Raw genomic sequence first — 20841 nt, forward strand, 5'->3', positions numbered from 1 at the left:
AGATTTGGACTTGGTAAAGACTTGTTACTTGACTTGACTTCAGACTTGAATGACTTGTCTGTGCTCGTTTTTATGTTAACAGTTTAGTTTTTGTCAGTACTGCACTGTTTAAAATTGAAAAGATGTTTAAAAAACATCTTTACTTCAACAGCGCATGTGCACGGTTTCACACCAACTTTTTATATGACTCACTCCAGAGTGAGTGAGACGCCGTCAGCTCATCCCAGCAGAGCACTTTAATAAATGCAGGTTTAATGTCTAATCCTTGAATAAACTCACATTTTTTTGTAATCCCGTGCATTAGTTTGTTATCCTCCACTTCCATGCCTATTAGAAGACCGTCTGCGCTGGCATCAGTGCAACAACACGATGGGCGGATGTGTTTCCCAGTTTGGCTGTGAGAAAGCAAACGATTGGCTTTTGGGGGGAGGGGGCGGGACACGTGTCGAACAATCGCCATCTCTGGTGTTACAGACTTTTCTACTCAAAATGCTTTGACTGGGCTGTTTCCTCTTTTACGAGGTCTCTGATGTGACATCACCTTGTATTATTAGGGTGTTTTCTAGTGAATTAATCGATTTTCTACACTAGAGACTGAGACCAGTACGTATCATTTACCCACAAAAACGAGTGGATTAGAGTTATAAGTTACTTGTGAACTTGATTTCTGTAAATTCCTTCCTTCCCTTTGACATCCATCTGTCTGTCCCACTAGCATCTGACCTATATTTGTGCTTCTTCTTCAGGGTGTGTGTGTGTGTGTGTGTGTGTGTGTGTGTAGTAACTCAACCACAAAACTCATGTTACCAAACACAACCCAGCTTCCTCTTAGTATCCTTAACACAAACACACATGCTGAAGCAGGACAGGTGGCTGTATCACCTTGACGTCCAGTTTTACGACACACTCCACATTCATCTCTCTCTCTCTCTCTCTCTCTCTCTCTCTCTCTCTCTCTCTCTCTCTGCAGGTATAAGCCCCTTATACCTTCTGTGCTGCAAACACTGCCAGGACCACACACACAAACACACACACTCTCTCTCTCTCTCTCTCTCTCTCTCTCTCTCTCACACACACACACACACACACACACACACACACACAGCAGGTAGTGGCAGCATATCATAGCCTCTGGTCGGTTGGCAAAATGAGCTTCATGATGGAGGGATGATGGGAGAGAGGGACAGACAGATGGAGGCTGACAGGAAAAAAGGGATACAGATGGAAGCAAGGATCGAGGGATATTGATGGACTGATTGAAGGGTGGCGAAAAGGATGGAGGGATGTTGAAGGACAGAGATGCAGGTGTAGAAGGAATGCAAGACTTAAAAGGGAGGGATAAAGAGTAATGGAGGAATAACAGATCGAGAGTGAGGGAGGGATGGGTCCATGGTGGGGATTGGGGAGTGACACAGGGTGTACAACGGTATGGAGGGATGTTGGTGGGATGATTGAAGGATGGAGAACAGGATAGATGGAAAAGATGGAGGAAAGAGTCTGAAGATACTAAAAGAAAAGAGTAATTTAAGGGGGAAAGAGGGATGAAAGGATGATGGCATCGCTGCGGTAAATGAGGAAGGTTGAACTTTGGAGCTATTGTCCTCTCTTTGGTTGTTTTCATCTCTTTTCATTTTGAGCCATTTGCTTCTCTTCTCTTCTTCTTCTCTCATCTCTCTCACAGTCGTTCCTTCTGCCTCCTCCCTTGCCCTCGCCTCACCTCTTCATTTATCATAATCATTTTCTTTTTCACTTCTCTTCTTGTCTTCTTCTTCTATGACTGTCCTGTTTCTTTTCCTTTTATTTTCATCTTTCTTTTCCTGTCTTCCCTTTACTGATTTACTTTACTTTAATTCTTATTTCTTTCTCCTTTAAATTGATTTTTTAATTTTTATTTAACCTTTGTTTGACCGGGAATATTCACATTGTGATTCAGAATCTCTTAAGAAGTATTAGAATAAAAAGTTTAAGAGGTATCACATAAATCAAACAACTTAAATCAAACAGTATAGACATTTTCACAAAAAAGAAACAAGTGACTGACATAAATCAATCAGCAAATTACATCAAGACAATTTATTTACTCTTCCCATGATGTTACTTTTCACACGAATCTCAGTTGAACTCTCAACTGAATTACACATTGCAGCAACGTGTTTAAAAACGCCCTCCTGTCTACTGAGGAAAGGCCTCCTTCCCTCTCTGTCAAAATGAAAGAAAAACGATAAAGAGGCCCGGCTCTGTATCGACATGGAAACTTAGAGAGAGTTAACTGTTTTTCTCCCGGCCAAACTTTTTCAGTCTCTCCATCTTTCTTTTCCCAGAGGTGTAAAAGTGAGTATGTTTGAGTGTGTGTGATCGAGGAAAGAGTTGAGTGTGTGTGTGTGTGTGTGTGTGTGTGTGTGTGTGTGTGTGAGTGAGTGAGTGAGGTTGGAATGTGGAGGCTCGTAAGTCACCTCTGATTTTCCACTCCCGCTGGGACACATCCCATTATCAGTTTTATATGAAACTAGGAAATTCCTCTGTGGTCTGTGTGTGTGTGTGTGTGTGTGCGTGTGTGTGTGTGTGTGTGTGTGTGTGTGTGTGTGTGTGTGTGTGTGTGTGGTGTCTGGCTCCATAATGAGCAGCTTAACAGTGGAATAAAAACTGGGCATTTTCCTTCCCCTTTCCTTCTCTACAGTGCAGGATGACCATAAAATATAGTTTGTCAATATTCAAGTTCAAAGTTTGTGGATGTTTTAGATACTTGATTTATTGGTTTGAATTATTTAAATGATTTGAAATGGATGGTTTTATGTTCAAAATGAAATAATGCAATACTGTACACCCCTAAACTTGTAGAAGTTTTTTAAATACTGGACTGTTGGTTGATTGTTTGGTTCATCTTCACATTCTCAATGTTGTTTAAGATGTTAAACATTTTGGTTCCTTTGGATTAAATTGAAAATTGCTCATGATGTTGTGTTGATTGATATTTTTTTCTGTCAGTGGGTGGTTTGTTTTGATGGAAGGTTGATTATGATAGTTTAAATACTTTATTCTCTTGTTGATCAGTTGTTTAAATCCTAGTTTGACTAGTTCGTTGACTGACATAAATACAACATAACATATAGGCTAGTTTGTTGCTTGCTTCAGGGTTTGGCTAGCCTGGGAACCAGAAAAACTTGCCAAACTCATGTTTAATTGCTCTGGGAGGTACGTCTGGTCCGTACTGAAGCTCAGACAGATTTCCATCTGACTTGGCCCAGTGTCGGGCTAATCACAGCTGTTTATGTAATATTGGGCGGGTTTGATACGGTGGCTGTCCAGATTTGAATTGTCACATGCCACCTATTCACTACTCTGATTGGTTGTAGGTCTGTCCAATTGCGTCCAGTCTGCAGGTCTGTCAGGCTCATGAAACCCAGATCCAGCTTTTCTGGACTCGACCTTGCACTGCTCTGAATCTCTTCAGAACCTAAAGCAGCTTTGGGTTGTTTGGATTGGTGTCAGAGTTGGTCAACTTGTCAAATGGTTCGATGTGTAAAAAAACAGGAACTTGGTTTACACAGATGTACAAATATTTGCAATTATGGCAGATTTTTAGTTGATTGAATGTACAGGTGTCCTGCTCTATATGTTGGTTCTTCAGTTATAGGAATAAAGTGAGTAATTGCTTCAACAAAATGTTCAAAACATTTGCTTTTACATGATTTTATTGGATATTGAAGAAGTTCCACAACCCTGCATTCTATAAAATGACCAGCTAGGGGCGATTCCACTGGTTTCAAAAAGAAGTCTTATTGTATGTAAGCTTATGAGAAAATTACCCTACTTCTCACTTGATTTATTACCTCAGTAAACAGCTTCCTAATGAGTTTATGGTCTCAGTCTCTAGTTTTAAGTCTTCTTCAACATAATGTTCATTTTGTAAATTAAGGTCCCATTGAGAGTAAAATAGACGATAAAGCAGGGTATGATTTAGGGTATGGGTACCTTGTAATTGATAAGTTCATCAATCCAATCAAAATATCCTCCCTAGCTCCACCTGCCTGTTCAAATATGGTCACTTCTTGCTCCAAAAAACAAAAAAGGAGACGGCCGGAATGCCAGCCTCGAGCCGTCAAAACAAGAATCCACTAACGAATAGTTGACGTCACGGTCGCTTTAGAATTGGGTCAAACTGGGGAATAACTGAGTCAAAAATCTTGTTTTGAAAGTGCCCCGTGGACCTATCAGCTGATCAGACGTTGCATTAGCTGCTTTGGATTGCTCGTAGATGGTTGCTTTGTGGTTGTTTGCATGGTTGCCTGGCTGGTTGATTGTTTTAATATCATAAAACTGGGACACAGCTGGAAAGAATAGGGTGATGAGAAGCAGGACCAGGACACGAACAGAAATAAATAAAAGTGGATGGCTGGAAGTTCACTGTAGAGGAGAAGAGAAGAGGAAAAAAGAGAATAGGGAAGAGATGAGAATAGAATCTGAATTATTCCTCACCCGGAGGCCTTTTTACTTCCCAGTCTGCACTGAGTGGAAAATAAACAAAGGAATATTCCACACCTCTTTGTTTCTCCTTTGCCCCTCTTGTGTCTCATCTCTACCTTGATCTTTCCGTTTTCAAGTTTGGAAAGAAGGTAGGAAAAGAAGTTAAAGGGAAGCGATGCGAATAGTCTGATTTAATCCATTGCTTTCACAAAATCACGTGTCTTTGAAGGTTGTTTTTTACATCGACTTTCTTTTACTGGCCAGCACACGCTTCAGACTACACCAGGGAAGATTGGGAGACTGGAGCTTTTCATCTGCCAGCCTTTCACTTGCTTCCTTCCTCGTTTTGGCACCCGAATATGCTTCTTAGAACAGAATCAAACTCCAAATGATGGTTGGTTAGCTGCCAAAACTGGGTCCAGCAGAAGACAAGCCCACCAGTCGCAGCCACAAGTTGCCAGAGTTTGGCTGGTGGTAATTTCCCACCCTGCAGCCATGTATTCCAGATGTTGTGGATCTGAGTCCAACTTGTGACCTTGTTGCATGTCATCCCCTCTCTCTCTGCCGAGTTTTTCCTTTCATCGGCTTTTCTTCATTCTTTCCGCGCTCGCTGCACCACTCAACAAACACAAGTACTGTATTAAAATTATTTGAATGTGATGAATGCATCGCCTGCTGCATGTTCATGGTTTTTTAATTGTTGCAGAAAGGATAGAGAAATGTTGGATTAAAACCAGGGTGGTTGTTGGTTCCAGTTACCAATCCAGCTGACACATCTTTTGAGGCAGCTGCTTTTTAGATGCTATTGAGCATTAACAGCCTCGGTGCAACAATTTAGTGGACTTTAGCGCCACCGTTACAGCCACTCTGAGGTTTGTCTGTTGCTCTGTGTGAACATTTGTTGATTTATCAAAAAGTATTTTTACTTTTTGCTAGCAAGAAGTTTCCAGTTGTCTTTAACTCCCCAAAGCTGACAGGAAGATGGGAAGCTTTGGCTGATTTCGGCCATTTCTTGGTGATGACCCTGAGTAACAAGATATGAATGTTAAAGAATAATGTTTATCATGCATAATGTCTTCCCCTGGAACAGTAAAGGTTAAAAAAATAACAAGATTCTGCTTTTTAAAATGATAGTACCTTGCAAATACTAACCAGAGCATCAACTGTGTACAGATCTGAAAATAGTCCCCAACAAATGCACTACTGATTTGCTGCAAATGTTATTTTCATTGTTGATTAATCTTTTGAATAAGCGATTAGTTGTTTGGTCTGTTTTATGCTGCGTTTTAAGACGTACTGTATTCAGTTTTTAAGGATTTTGGTACATCCTTAGTAGGAACCAATGGGCTTGGAACTGAGAGCAACAGACAGACTGCAATAGTTAGAAAGTAGTGGGAAATAGAATCAGGGCTGGATTAGATGAGTGCGTTTTGCAGGTTGCATTGCCTTTTTTGTTGAGCCTATAAAGTGTTTTAAAAAGAGCAGCACGTTGTGTTTTTTTATTGGTGCTAGGCAACTGCTGAATCAATTCGCAGACCTCTACCTTTTATTTTGGCTCACTAGAAGTACTTAACTTCCTAGTTAGTAGACAGTTAGTCACCTCATTAATAAACAACATCTCCATAAAAGACTGTACAGGTGGCGGGCCCACGCTCTGAGAGACTGTCCTAAATAGTAAGGTGGACACAGGAAAACACCAGGAGTTTGCTTGGATGATGGTCAGTCCAGGGCTTATTATTATACTTATTTCAGGGTGTGTCTGGGAAAGTTCGACGATGAAGTTTTTTTCTGGTGCTTTTCTGCTCTGAATTGTTAGTTTTCTCAACTTCAGGCAATCAGGGCGCTCCTGCAGCAAACACAAGGCACTCTGGGCATAAATTAGGGGTTTTATACTCACTGTAGGTGAAATTCAACAAATCTGGACTTATTGAACCTTAAGAACTTGCTTTTATTTAGCCAAAAACAAATTTTCCATGATACTCTGTCAACAACAATGTGGTGCATTGATAAGACGAACAATATTTTCCTCATATACTTGCTTTCATTTTGTCTCTGTGTAACTAATTTCTCAAAAGGTTGAACCAGATTTTTCTTGCTGACTCCGACTAACGTCTTCAGATCGCCTGAGTGCATGAAAGTCGCAGTAGTAGTTGCAAGTAGACAGGAAGGCTTCACTACACTAAATGTAAGCAGTTTCTAATAATTCATGGGCTTTCCCTTTAAAGCCTGTGGTGTCACATAACTTACATCAGCTTCATTATGACTCCATAAGTATGTTTACATTCACACTAATGATGGTAACCTGATTAAAGCTGCTGTATAGTGCCGATTACTCAAATGATATCACCGTGTCTGCTGGGGCCTTCATCCAATTATCATATTTGTGGGTACGTGATGATGTTGAAGAAGCCTCTTGGATGAGAGGTGAAACGTCTTCAAGAAAGTGGAACAAGTCCAGCTGCCTATGATACAGCACTTAGAATTATGTGATGACGACAGCAAGTGGAACGAGGATGAAACATGTAAATCTGCTCACACTTTGTCTTTTTGTGTGTCAAAGGTCAACAGACATTCTTTCTGTTTCTGGGAAAATAGCACATTGGTATGGTATTCTAATCAATAACCAGACCTGATCGGTTTCATGTCAGCCCCTTTGAGTCATGGAATCATTCACTGGACTCAGCAGAACAGGATTATGGGTAAAACATGCTGAGGAGCTGCGTTGTAGATTAACTGTGATCATGTTGTTTGAAAAAGTCCAATAAAAAAAAAAGATCCAGCTTCATTTTCCTCTTTGGAAAAGCTCCGTTCAGACAGATGGAAAGACACACAAGTCAGCCTCGCCATCTGTGTGTGTGTGTGTGTGTGTGTGTGTGTGTGTGTGTGTGTGTGTGTGTGTGTGTGTTTTGACAGACATGAAACAGAAAAACAGTGTCATAGTTTTTCCCTGCCTTCGTCCTGGCAGACCAGAGGCAGGAGGACGACTCGGAAAAATCTGATCTCAAAACAGTCGTCCCACTGTGTGTGTGTGTGTGTGTGTGTGTGTGTGTGTGTGTGTGCGCGCACAAGTGTGTTGTGTGTGTGTGTGTGTCACATGTGATTGTCCACTTCTCGGTCACTGTGCTTTTTGATGTTTTCCATCCATTACATTGTCGGTATGTGTGTGTGGATGTTCGTGTGTTTCTGGCATTTACCGTGTGTGTGTGTGTGTGTGTGTGTGTGTGTGTGTGTGTGTGTGTGTATGCATGTGTGTTTCCGTTCTCTGTTGCATTTTGAACCATGTCGCTGAGAGACAACAAGTCAGATGAACTGAAGGAACTTTCCTCTTTCTCTCTCTTCTCCTCTGTCCTTTTATCTCACTCCTCCCTCTCCCTCCCCCTCTCCCTCTCTCTCTCTCTTTTTTTCCCCTTCTGTCTTGCCTCTTTTTCTCTCTCCCTTCCTCCTCTCGCCCCTTTTTCTTCCCCTCTTTACCTCCTCTCACCTCTCCCATTTCCCTTCCTCTCACATTATTTACCACTGTCTTTTCTTTCCTCACCCCTTCAGTTTTCTTTCTTGCTCTCCCCCTCTCTTCCTTCCCCTCTGTCCCCTCTCTCACCCCGTTATGCTCTCTTCTTCCTCCTACCTTCGCTCCCCCTTTCTGCCTTCTCTCTGTTTTCCTCCTCCCTCCCATTTCTCTTCCCTCGCTCTGTCATCCCATCGCTCTTTCTTTCTCCCTCCCCCTCTGCCACCCCAACCCCTCTCATCCTTTCTTCTCCTCTCTCACACTATTTGTTCATTATTTTCTTCCCCATCTCTTCTTTCACTCTTTCCCTCCTCTTTTTCTCATTATTCTCATTATTCTCTCCCTCTAGCTCTCATGTCTTCAGCTGAACAAGTTCTTTAGAGTGTGTTTCTGAATGTCTGTGCATGTGCATGTGTGTGTGTGTTTTTTTTTGCGATAGTAAAAAAAAAAGGGAGGGAGGGCTCTTTGCCTCACACCTCCGGTGACCACTTCCTCCACCACATCCTGTTTATTTCCTGTTGCGATAGTGACCGGATTCCCTCAGAAATACACACACACACACACACACACACACACACACACAACCACACACAAACAGGGGCACTCAACACATATTTAACCTCTTAACACACAGTTTCTGTCTCAGTTTAAGTTTGTTGAACTCTCTGAGAGCTTCTCTTCTCTGAAACCATGTGATGTAGTGTTGTCACGATACTAAAAAATACATACGTTTTTTAAGCCTGCACGACTGTATCGAAACGAAAATATTCGACATGTCTTGTTCATTTTATACACATTTTCCCCAAATTTCTGTTGTTTTTGTAAATTTAGAATAGGGATGTGTTTGATGTGTCGTCTAGTTGGTTAAAGTTGCTACCCTCGCTGCTCGGCACCAGAAATACCAGTCGGCTCAACTTAATATTATTCATTCATTATTAAACACATTTCAAATTCTTCCTAGTCAAATGTTGCTCCACAAAAAATGGGCATCTGTCACTAATGTTAACAGCGACAGTCCACTGTTGCATCTAAGATGTATTTACATATTTGCTGTGAGACTTAAGTACTTTACTCAAGTACACTTTTGAGGTACTTTAACTTTACTATTTCCATGTTCTGCTACTTTGTCCATCTACTTCAATACATATTGTTCTTTTTACTCACTACATTCATTCATTTATTTGATAACTTTAGTTACTAGTTACTTAAGTACTTTACATATGTGTGACTTTTACTTTTACCTAACTTTTTAACATGATATCTTGACTTTTACTCAAGTATGACTTTTATACACAATATTTTTTCATACAACGTTTACCTTCTAGATTAAATTGTGCTCGATTTTCACTTTTTCACCTCGACTCTTACTTGTCAGCTAGTCTCTCAGTTTAACATGAGGGAAATTAGTCATTTGGGAATATCCCTTCTTTTGAATTTCCTCCAGATTGAATGACGTTTGAATGAAAGTTTGTCTGCGCACACGTCTCTATTGTCCTGAAGTATTGGTGAACACACACTCATGATCACCCTCCTGTGTCTTTTCTCACAGCATGGCCCCATGAGGACGCTTTCTGTCGGGACTCCAGCTGAAACCAAACTGAGCATGTGCAGACCAACAGGTAAGCCCAGGATACACACCTGTCACTACACCTGCCAGACTCAGGATAAGTTTTGCAGCTGAAATTACAATAGACAGCATGGCATTGTATGTGTAACATGGATTGTGTGTGTGATGAAGTGTGTGAGGTTCATAAACACCAGAGAGAAACAGAGCAGTGTGTTTGTGTCAGGAAGGCTCGAAGGCATGATTTTCTTGATCTAAAGTCTTCATGTCCAGGGTGATTCAGGGATGTATCCTCAACCTTTAGATGGTCTCTGTTCAGCACTGAGATATTTTCCACTCAGCAAATTTAAAAAGTGGCGTTGCATTTTGAAACTGAAATGTTCCTTAATGAGAAAATGATATGTATTTCAACAACAGAGGTGATTTCAGTGCGAGAGAACAAAACAGTTTCACCATGAGTGTCTGTGTACAGCGGGATCAGAGGCTCAGTGGAGGTGTTCTGTTGGTTTGGCAGGTCGGTTTTAAAATTAAACAACTGTGACCTCAAAGTGCTGATTTCCAGCTTTAATTTGAGGGTGTTTACATCAGAGGAACGGTGTCGACACTGTGATCCGTTTTACACACGCTCAGAAAGCAAGCGGACCAGTTAAATACATTTAATGTCGTCATTTGAGGATGAACGTGTGACAACCTGCTACCTTTTTACAGAGTTTTCTTCCAAAGCTCTTGTTCTTTCATCAGTTGTGATGCGGTTAAAAGCTCAGGAAAAAGCTAACTTGGACGACTGTTTTAAATGTCGTGATTGTGGGAAAGTTTGGTGAGACGACCTTGATTGCTGAGTTATTGTTGTAAGTTGTGATGATCCTGGATCCTTCAGACTGTGTGACTGTGGTCAGGGTTGGATCAGATTACTTTATTACCTGGCAGTTTTTGTAATTAGTAACGTAAACTGTTAGACTGCAAAAAAGAGGACATTTCATCAAATTCATCCACTTGGACTTGAGGATGAACTGATTTGAGATTTTAGTGGTCGGAGGTCAAAGGTCATGGTCACTGTGACCTCACAAACACATATCTCTGACAAAAAAAAATCTTGCGATTGTTTAATAGGATAAAATTATGTTAAAATTGCATTTTATATCCAAAAGGTCAAAGGTCAACTTGAAATGTAACCCCAGTTTTCAGTGTAAATAAAGTAGGGCATTACATCTCAGTCATGCCTTTCATGAGTAACACATCATTGGTTATCATGAGAAAGTTTCAAAAGATGTAATGAAAAATGTATTCAGGTTACCCTTGATAATGTAATTATAATTACACATTTTTTCAAATGTAACCTGGGTTGACCATTGTCACTTTTTTTTGTAGTTTGATTATGTAATCCTGATTACCTGTAATCTGTTACTAGTTGACCCTGACTGTGGTACAGACCAGCATGTTGCTGCAGGTGTTGAACTGGGCCGAGACTTGTATCCAGTGTTTTACTAAAGAGTTGTTGCTGAACTGGTTTGACAGGTTTCTGTGGTGTTTGTATGTCTTTACTCAGCAGTGTGTTGTTGAACTGGCTGACTAGTAGTTTCTGTGGAGTCAAAGAGCAGCTGGTATTGTGGAGGTCACTATCCCAGTTTGTATACTGTTTATAGAGCTGGTTATATTGGTTTCCCTTGTTGTTCTGTCATTCTATGTGTTTCCACTTTGTTTCCGCTCAGAGTTGACTGGAGTTTCTCTGGCATTTCTGGCATTTTAGCATTACTGTGGTTATTTACAGCTGGATTCATAACTGATTTGACTGGTTTCTTGACTGTTTAACGTTGTTACAGATATGAAAATATCCCCTTTTTATACTGTTGTAGTGCTGGTTATACTGGTGTCACTGTTATTTTGGGTGTTTTCCTTCTTCTGAAAGTTGTTTTTCTGAACTGGTTTGACTGGTTTCTGTGCTGTTTTCGGAGGGAAACTGCAGCATCCATGTAAAAAAAGAAAAAAAAGGAGAATTCTTTGAATCTAAATAGTCACAACAGCAGGAGAGGACTGAATTTCAATGTGACCACAACCAGAAATGGAACTAGAAGTCAGCTGTGAGACACACACACACGCACGCACACACGCACACACATGCAAACACATTCCAGTGAGCTAAATTACCATCAGTCAAAGTAGCCGGGATGATTTTGGTTTGACGCAGGCATTGTGGTTGGTGGACTGAAAAAAACTTTGTTGGAAAGCTATGAAAGAATATGTTACCTGCCCTGACATGCTCACACACACACACACACACACACACACACACACACACACACACAAACATACACACTGTAATATAAACATTACAGGCAGTTCGAGCCAAAATACGAAAAGATATCATTAAAAAACAAATCAGTACAAGACGAAATGTTGCAATGAGGAGATGTAGCTCGAGCTCCCCGGGGAAGTCAGAGTGAGGCTGTGATGATGGCTTCATGATCACACACACACACACACAAACACATGCACTGGCTCTCAGCAGCCTGCTGTGTGCCAAGGTTATGAAATAATTTGCGTGCGCGCGCCTTTCAACACAATTCTTCTGTGCTTCTTTGCCTCCATTCAAGCCGAGACACGACTCTGGGAAGATAAAAATAGAACCTCGCTGACCTCTCCTCTCTCTCCCCCTCGCTCACTCTCATAGCCATCTTTACTCTCTCACCCCCTCCTCTCCCCTCCCTCCCTCCCGTCTCCAGTCTGATATTGTTGCAGCTGTCTTGCTCCAGTTGGGAAACGTTCATGCTCCAACACAGGCAGCGTTTGGGGTCGAGGCTTCGAGGATTTTTACTCTCCCCGGAGGGAAATGTGGCTTTCATCAACACAATACTCACTCACAATAAACTAAATATACAGAAACATACCATTAAATCAAACAATAGTCTGAATAGTTCAATGATTCGCCAGAAAAATGTGTTTGTTTGGTGCAAATTTGTGGTGCCGAGTGCAGAATAGACGTGAATGTCAAACTGTTTGAACTAGCTCAAATTACGGGTCACCACAGTATTTGGACAGAGCCAAACAGCAGAATAATTCAGGGGTAAACGCGCCCACGCTCGGTTTATTGACAGCAAGCGAGGATCCAGTCGCCCCTGACAACCTCCAAAAGGCAGCAAGAGAGGCATTCGGCCACGCTGATATCATCACAAGCATAAATCCAGTTTGTTTTCCGCAGCCCCACGCACGACAACGACGTAAATGGAAATACATGTTCGCATGCGGACAGAATGAGGAAATGCACGCGAAGCCAACAGGTGGCAAACAGCTGGGAGGGTAACGTCGAACTAGCAGCGAGTATTGAAAATATTAACTCATAAAAAGCAGCAGATTGTTGTGGAAGGAGAACAAGCGAGCGTCTGCTGTCAATTAGGGTCTGAGCAAACTTGTTAGCAATGACAACAACTTTATAAAACTGCTCTGTTCTCTGCTGAGTCTGAGATGACAGAAAACAACACGTGTAATCTACTTTCCTGAAGGCTCACAGACTTTTTAAAAGATATAAATATGAGCAGCTGAAGTGCTGGTTTGAAAGACATTTTATCGTGTCCAGAAAACCTGTTTTGCATGAATGTAATCTGTCTAAATTCTACCTCGACACGAGTAGAGAGGCATCACGAACGGAGCAGGGCTCAAGGAGACACTGACTGATGTGATGATTCTGAAAATTATGTGAGTCATACTGTAGGCCAACGTTTTACTGTCATCAGATCTCAGCGCTGTGCACGACCGCCAGAAAAACAACAAATCAATGATTACCTCTTGGAAAATGGTGCTCAGTCCTCCAGGGGAGAATCTATAGGAAGCACTGAGGCTGTGATGTGGAACAGCTGGCAACATTTTATATTTAGGCCCTTGTATTAGACGTTAAGTAGTAGGTAACAGGGCTCTGAAAGTGCCTTAGAAGATGCTAATAACATTAATAAGACTATATAAATGTTAATAATAGCAAATTGTTAGATTATAGGGCCTTTATAAGCACTTGTAAGAAACGTGTTAACAGTTTACAACTGCTTAAGATCATAAATAGAAGCCTCGTGACATTCTGAAAACTGTTTATAACAGCATTACAAATACATTTATCATTATTTACTAATCCTTTATTAACAGTTAATTCTGTTAATATCTGAGGTGAGAACTGTCCCTTAATAAAAGTAAAAAATTATTAATAAATGACAGAGTAGGAGTGCTTCCTGGACTCAGATTCGGTTTGTTAGAGGTGCTCTTTGGAGATGGATACATGTAGGCTTAAAATCACAAATAGTCCAAGAAATGATTTATTTGACAAGAAACATGTGCATGCTGCTGTTCATAACACTTGTATAGTCTTATTAGTGTTAATAAACATCTTATAAGGGCCTTATTACCTAGCAACTAACTAGGACCTCAACATAAAGCATTATGAATGGCTTTCTTGGACTTTTTCTTTATGGTGGCTTTTATATTTATTTTTCATACATTTGTAAGACTCTTATAATCAGGTGTAACAGGTGTTGATGACTGTCTGGTCTGGTCAAGTACATTTACTAGTACTGTATTTAGATGGAATTTAGAGGTCATTTGAGGAAAGCAGATTCAAATTACTATACTAATATAATAAGTATAACATTTGAAAGACATCAAGTGATTCAGGTTTTGGCGTCACGATCAGGCTGGTTTAGTTTCTTCTTCCACGTGCCTGCCTGTTTCATAATGATGCAGAATTACATGTTTCTGAACTGGTGAGACGAGTTTCTTGGCTGTTTTTCTCAAAGGAGACTGCGGACGAGCGTGGGATGCTTTAATTTGACTATTTCTCACTGTAACACCTCATTGAATCAGCTGTAACCTTCAACGTTCTGCTGAGCGTGCAGCAACGAGGAATGAATTATGGGCGAGGGTCAGCGCTGCACAGCGGCCTTGTTACATGATTAACCTTTAACAGAAGTATCAAGTATTGTGGTGATGCTCGCACACACACAGACACACACACACACACTATGCGTATCACTTCATCATAATGCATCTGATTTACAGAAAACAGAGATCATGGCTGCAGTTGGTAATTGAGCAACTTCCTCATTCTGTAGAAAAGATGAGGGAGTTTTCTTAAGGAGAAGCTCACAGTTTGGTTGAGTCAGTGCTTTGGATCCTGAAGTGTTTTGGTGTTGAGGATCGTTCCGAGCTCTTCTTGAGGAACAGTCAAGCGTTTCAGATCAGGACTATTAAAGACACGTCTATTTTGGAATGAGGAAAATCCTTGAGTTGTCGGTTTTCAAACTATTTTACTGACTTGAGGAACATTATTTCATTAGAAGACACAAGTTGAGCCGCAACTAATGATCCTTTGATCAGGCCTTGATTAATTTGCTCATTACACCTTTCAAGAGCCCAACATGTTGTTGTCCATTTTTTGGCGTAAACCTAACCAGAACATAAGCACAAGAGAGGAATAGAAAATTCAACTTGAACAAACGTAAAGCTGCAATAAAAAGTCATTCAGTTTGAACTTATCTGTGGTTTTGCAGAAACGTACTCAGCTAACTATTTATTCTGGCGATCCAAGCAGTCCAAAACCCAAAGATTCTCCATCATGTCATAAAAGACAGTAAAAAGCAGCAAATCCTCACATTTAAGAATCTGAAACCAGCAAATGTTAAAAAAAATGCAACATGCTGATGCAAATAAATAGAAATAAAACGTTCAGTTATTGTGTATCATCATGATTTACCACCAACTATGAAATAACTGAACTTGCAGCTGACCCAGAATCATGCTACCGGGTCGTGATTATTGAGTCTGAACTGACGTCTGCATGGTTTCTGCATCAACGTTTAATAGTAATAGTTTATACCACTAATATCTCTTTAGTTTGGGGTTTGCACATGAGCAGAAAATTAAGTTTTTGAGTGTATGTTTCATATTTTCCATGAGGTCATGGTGAAATCTGAAGGTATTTATTCTCACTGAGCTGCACAGCACGTGAAAATGTGAGTGTGTGCTGGTGTATTTCTGTCTTTGGGAGGACTAGTTTCAGTTTCCTGGTTGCCAGCTCATCAAAGAATGGTTTAAGGTTAAGATTTGGTTTTCGGGTCAAGGTTAAGGTTTAGGTCGGGGTTAAGGTGGAGGTTAGGAATGTAGCTGTGATGGTTAAGCTGGGAGTCCTCACATGTATAGAAAGGCAAATGTGAAAGACTAAACAGCTGTGGAAGGTTTCTCTCTGTCCTCGGGTGCCCTGTTTGTGTGGTTTTATTTTGAAATCTGAGATCTGGGACTTTAAAAATTAAGTATCTTCAGTTATTTTTATTTTTTAAAGCTTCTATGTGTCCTCGTCTCGTTGTTTCATCTCCGTGCGTCCCTCTCCTCTCCGCTCTCTCTTCGCAAATAAATTCAAACATCCATCATTGGCACGACTGTCACTATTTTGTTGCCAAAGCAATAAAATACATAACAATCTGGAACTCGTGTGTGTGTGTTGGGTGTGCATGTGTGTGTGTTGATGTATTTCCCATCAGTCCTGGTCATCCTTACCCAACCCTTTCCCAGAATCCACCACTGACTCACTTAAAACAAAGTACGAGTCAGCTGTTTGACTCCAAAACTTATAGAGGCAGAAGAAAACTATTTAATGGTGTAAAAATGATCATGATGTGCTGTGCTGTCACAGCTGGCCACACCTGTCGAGGTATTTGCTCCCCGCAGAACTAGAAAGACTGGTTCCCTAACAGTTTGTGTGCGTGCATTTGTTTGGAATTAAAAGTGGAAAGAAAAGCAGCTGAGGGTTCCTCAATGGAAAAAAAATACCCTTAATGGTTTAGTGGAGCTGCTGCCACATGTAAGAGGTTTGCGGAAGGTTATAAAAGTGCTCCTCGGGGTTAAAGTTAGGAAAAAACTAATTATATGCGATGACGTACAAACGGGCTTGATGACACCTGTCGGAGGAAGCAGCTGGAAGTGTCCCCGACCATCGTGATTAGTGGTTTGTCGGTCGGTTCTTTCAATATATTTATTGAACCACATCAGATGCACGTGTGGAAAATCCCAAATCATTCCCATTCGTTCACCACATGGAGCGCTCCACATGTGATGGTAGCGTCGATCACATCCTTCTGATACATATTCAGGCTATGTTTATTTTGTTTTTTGTTAAATTTTATGTTATGGCAACGCTGTGCTTACAAAAAACACTTGGTTTGGTTAGGAAAAGATCTAACAGTGCTCAGATATGTTCTAACAGATCGTCAAAAATACCTGGTTTTGTTGACACAACACGACTTGGCAGTGTCCCAATGTCTTGTCAGAAATATGCAGTTTTGTTGCAACTAACACAGCTGGAAAATATCCAAACATCTCATCAAAAATATCCAGTTCCGTTGCCACAAACACGGCTGGAAAACGTCTCATCAACAGTATCTTGTTTTGATGCCACTAACAGCTTCAAAATGTCCCAACGTTGCGTCAAAAATATTTGGTTTTGTTGCCGTAAACATGATTTGAAGATGTCCCAATGTTTTGTCAAAAATATGCAATTTTTTTGTGAAAATGTCCATACAACTTATCAAAAGTATCCAGTTTCATTGCCAAAAAACCTGGTTCCAAAATGTCTCATCGTGTCAGGAAAATGCCCTTTTCTTGCCACTAACACACCTGGAAAACATCCAAACATCTCATCAAAAATATCCTGTTTTGTTGCCAATGACGCTGCTCGAAAATGTCCCAACATCTTGTCAGAAAAATGCATTTTTACTGCTACTAACACAGCTAGAAAATGTCCCGACATCCAGTTTCATTGTGACAAACACGACTGGAAAAAGTCCCAACGTCACATTAAAACTATCTGGTATTGTCGCGACTCCCACAGCTTGGTAACGTCCCGAAATCGCATCAAAAAATCAAATTTTGTTACCACTAACCGGTTCAAAAATATCCAAACATCTCTTTAAAATGATCCTGTTTTTGTCTCACAAACAGGATCGAAAATGTCCCAACTTCTTGTCAGTGATATCCAGAATGTTATGCTGGTTTTGATGTTTGGACAGAACATAGGGAAACCTCTTATTATTGTCCAGGGTTCAGAGTTCAGCTGTGGCAGCTGTCATCGGCTCATCACAGGGTTTACAGTTCGATCCTCACCACCTCCTGACCACATGTCACAGCGTCCTTGGGAAAGACTTTAGACCCCAAATTGCACCTGACAGTCAGACCAGCACCTGCTGCCAGTGGCAGCACTGTGTCAGAACTGTAAAGTGCTTTAGATGACAGCTGTCTGCAAACCCATCACCTCTAAACTGACTGAATTACCCAGTAGGATGAACTTCCATTCCTGCTGTTTTGAGGTGTTTTTGCTGATTCGTTGATTATTTCAGCATCATGTTAGTTCAGAGAGTCTTTCTCGTGTTTTAATTGAGTCATATTTTTGGTATAGTTGTGTTTACAATGTAAAACAGTCATTTCAGCCATGTGCGGGGGCAGACATTGATTAATGACATACATCCACAGTCTGGTTGTGTGTGTGTGCCATTCTGTGAGTGTGTTCGTTGCTTAATGAACCCACACACACACACGTTGACGTCGTCGCCGGGGTATGACGACTACAGGTGTCGAGAGCAGGCTCCTCATCGCCATGGAGACAATCAGCTGTTCACGCTTCAGCTTCTTTGAATGCGAGGGAGCTGAGGCATCATGCAGTGTCATCTCACACACACACACACACACACACACACACACACACACTGTTGGACACACTTCAAACACACGTTCACGTGCATGCTGCATGACAGAGGATGTTATTTCAACCACAGGTTTGAGTTTAATCTCTTGAATGAGACGTGTTAACACTGCAGGCAACATGAGGATGAGGCAAGAGAGACGTTTCTGTCTGACACAGCTGTGTTCACTCAGTTTACCTGATTACACCTCTGGCTTCTCAGGCCTGTGAGTGTAGCACATAAATGCACCAACTTCTAAATGTTGTTTGCTCCGACCAGCCTGACTGCGCTCTGGCCCTTGATCCAATTTTATTGTGTCAGGGTGTTCAATAAATCTTTTTCTGGCTCCTCCTTCGGGTAAAATTTGCCTTTGGAAATCCTACAAAGAGTTATTGACACTAGCTCCAGGGGTTATAGGTAAGCGTTTCCAAAAGCATCTGGAAAGATTTTGAGGAAACACCTAATTTAGCACCTGAAAGCTAACGTGATCCCCTTTTTTTGTCATGTCTTCCATCACCCTAATGTTTTTTATCGTTTACACACCAAGATGATATAAGCAGGATTCTCTGTACTTGTTTATAATCTTAAACAAGCGTTTGCAGTATTTTTCTAGTAATTGTAACCTTGGACTGGCTGGCAGTGTTTTCTTTTGTATTACTTTTATCAACTAAAGATGTGTTTGTCGTTTTTTATAATATGTATAATTTGCAGTATTTTCTGTAATGTCTCCTCTGGCAACATTTCCTTAAGTATTCGTATTCTGAAACCACTGGCAGTATTTTTTGTAGTATATCCGAGACAGTTTGGGGCATTATTTCCATTGTATTTTACATCTAAAGATCTGTTTGTCAGTGTTTCTTTGTGATATTCATAATTTGGCAGTATTTTCTGTCATGTTTACTTTGTGAAGCTCAGTCAGGCAGTTTGTTTTGTAGTATTTTAATCTTAAAGTAAAATTGACATTGTTTCCATTCAAGCTCCAACCTAATCACCAGAATAAATGTTGGCAACGTACGTTTCTGCAAAACCATGGATATGTTGCAATATTACATTTCTTTAGGTCCAGTTTTCTGTTTCTCTCTTTGCACAACACCGTTTAAGCACAAAAAACACTTGGTTAGGGTTATGAAAACATCAGTTTGTCTTAAAATATCTGTTTTTTGTCGCCACAAACACTTACAAATGTTGTATTTACCTACAGATGAGTTTTTTTGAGAATGTATATACTGCAGTTAGTTTTTTTGGTGTTCAGTGTCTGAAAATGAGTTTGTCCGTGTTTTCTGTGATGTTCACAGTCTGAAGCAGAGCTGAACTCTGTTTTGGGTCGCTCCTTGTTACCTCCTCTCCCATGTGACTTAAACGCAGCATTCCTGCAGAGTTACAGCACACTCTGCTCCTGATTGTTGGGGCTCCCTTCAAACTCTTTAGGGACTCAAATACCCAGAATGCCATGCAGCTGACGGTGTAGAAGTAAAGTAAAAACTAGCTGTGAGATTGCATCAGATGTATTAGCTTCAGGATGACAGAACGAAGGAGGAGAGAGGAAGAGTGTCATCCCTCCATCTCCATCTCCATCTGGTGTCAGGAGGTCATCGTCAGACTCCACCCACGCTCACTGGAACGTGTGTGTGTGCGTGTGTGTGTGTGTGTGTGCGTGTGTGTGTGTTTCACAGCATGTGTTTCCCATCTGGTTCCACCCAGTCCCTCAACACTGAGTTCATTCTGACCTCGTTCCCTTGTCTTTCTTTCTTTTCTTCTTTCGTTCACTCCTTTATTCTTTCTTTCTTTCTTTTACAGCCAAAGTGCATCCAGCTCTCTCTCCCTCTCTCTCACCCTTTTCCTCCCTCCATCCTTCCATCCCTCCTCTTTTCATCAGTGTAACACAACACCTCGACCTCATGCTCGTCTCAAGTGTGTGTCGGTGTGTGTCTGACGGCGTGATGTCACCACCCCAACTTTCCCCCCCGACGAGATGCCACGCACATGCCGTCATCCCCCGTCCCTCTCATTTGTCGGCTGTCATTCAGCATCCTGCGCTGCTAAAGATAACCATCAACATGTCATTTAATCTAATTATGAGTCTCAAAATCCCATTTGTCCTACAGTAAAGGGTAAATCCATGAATGGACGGTGAGATCATTTGTCTGTTTCCGTGCCGTGCCACGTGAGAGTCTTTGAGTCGTGTGCCAGTTTACACACGCTGTGTTTCATTTTCCTGATACGAGCGGAGCAATCTGCCTGCATCTTCCTTTTTTTTTTTTAAGATCCTCACACTTGTTGCCAGAGAATTCTTGAAACAAGTGAACAGAATTGGAAACAAGTGGAATTACCTCACTCCGCTGGCAGACGGTTTGCACTCGCCTGGAGGATGAAACGACTCAGACTCAGATCTGAAATGAATTGCTGCAACAGATTATTGAGACTTTTGTTTTGCAAACTTCTCAACTTCCCTGCTGCCCCACGAGAACATAAATCACTCAGCGGTCCCCGTTAGATTGCTCCAGTTTTTAATGTTGTGGTATTTTACAGTTTGTTGAGTGATATAAGACTTTACATCAGTGACAATGAGTCTCAAGGATGATAATTAGAGGAGAAGTAAGAACTCT

General features: G+C 41.1%; 1 protein-coding gene across 2 annotated transcripts in view; it reads left to right on the forward strand.

The window, feature by feature from the left end:
* Positions 1–20841, forward strand: part of hivep2a (HIVEP zinc finger 2a) — a 119107-nt gene that overhangs the window by 45557 nt on the left and 52709 nt on the right. For both annotated transcript variants that reach the window (XM_084378157.1, XM_084378158.1), the window contains one exon: positions 9516–9585. The gene's annotated coding sequence lies outside the window, so the exon portion shown is untranslated. The remainder of the gene's footprint in view (positions 1–9515; positions 9586–20841) is intronic.

The sequence above is a fragment of the Pagrus pagrus genome (assembly GCF_965226575.1).
Source record: "Pagrus pagrus genome assembly, chromosome: 16".
In the NCBI taxonomy this organism is placed as follows: domain Eukaryota; kingdom Metazoa; phylum Chordata; class Actinopteri; order Spariformes; family Sparidae; genus Pagrus; species Pagrus pagrus.